Source organism: Bubalus bubalis, chromosome 6 (assembly GCF_019923935.1).
Source record: "Bubalus bubalis isolate 160015118507 breed Murrah chromosome 6, NDDB_SH_1, whole genome shotgun sequence".
NCBI lineage: Eukaryota > Metazoa > Chordata > Mammalia > Artiodactyla > Bovidae > Bubalus > Bubalus bubalis.
The window spans coordinates 6,992,468-6,993,698 of record NC_059162.1 but is presented as its reverse complement, the minus strand read 5'-3'; positions in this window follow the sequence as shown (position 1 = coordinate 6,993,698).

Sequence of the window (1,231 nt, the reverse complement as noted above, 5' to 3'; positions counted from 1 at the left end):
ATGCTTCGCCCCAAGAACTTACTGCACTACAACTTTATAATGAAAGGAAAAGCAGGGATGGGGAGAACTTCTTGTTCATTCTTGAGTAGATGTCATGCTTCTATCAGCAGCTTCTCCTCCAGGTTCAGCAGGGGGGTTTTCTTGTCCCTACATGGTCAAGTTAGGTCCACAAATTAGTGTTTTTCATGTGTTCAGAGAGCATAGCCTAGAGATCATTAACTTACTGAGCTCATTGGGCAGGATGTGGGTCTCATGCCACCATTGTTTTATTGCTTGGGGGCACGTCTCACGCTTCTGTTGCATGGTTTTGTTGCTAAGCAAGCCTGCTCTAAGTAAACCTGTTTTTTTGGATAATCTTTAATTCCGTCTAGTCAAGGCTATGGTTTTTCCTGTGGTCATGTATGGATGTGAGAGTTGGACTGTGAAGAAGGCTGAGCGTCAAAGAATTGATGCTTTTGAACTGTGGTGTTGGAGAAGACTCTTGAGAGTCCCTTGGACTGCAAGGAGATCCAACCAGTCCATTCTGAAGGAGATCAGCCCTGGGATTTCTTTGGAGGGAATGATGTTGAAGCTGAAACTCCAGTAACTTTGGCCACCTCATGCGAAGAGTTGACTCATTGGAAAAGACTCTGATGCTGGGAGGGATTGGGGGCAGGAGGAGAAGGGGCCGACAGAGGATGAGATGGCTGGATGGCATCACTGACTCGATGGACGTGAGTCTGAGTGAACTCCGGGAGTTGGTGATGGACAGGGAGGCCTGGTGTGCTGCGATTCATGGGGTCGCAAAGAGTCGGTCACGACTGAGCGACTGAACTGAACTGAACTGAACCCATATTTTTTCTACTTACAATCCCCTAGTGAGAGTCACTATTTAATCACCTCCTTTGTCCCTTTACTCTGTCCCTATCAAAAGCAAGCTTTCCTGCATTTCTTCTTAGTGAAAGTGAAGTCGCTCAGTCGTGTCCGACTCTTTGCGACCCCATGGACTGTAGCCTACTAGACTCCTCTGTCCATGGGATTTTCCAGGCAAGAGTACTGGGGTGGTTTGCCATTTTCTTCTCCAAGGGATCTTCCCGACGCAGGGATCGAACTCAGGTTTCCTGCATCCCAGGTAAGCAGATGCTTTATCGTCTGAGCCAGTAGGAAGCCTGCCCCCGCTAGGCCCGCCTCCTTCAGCCGGCAGGATTGGCTCTTCCCCTATTTCCGGCTTCTGGGACCTCCCTCCCCACCC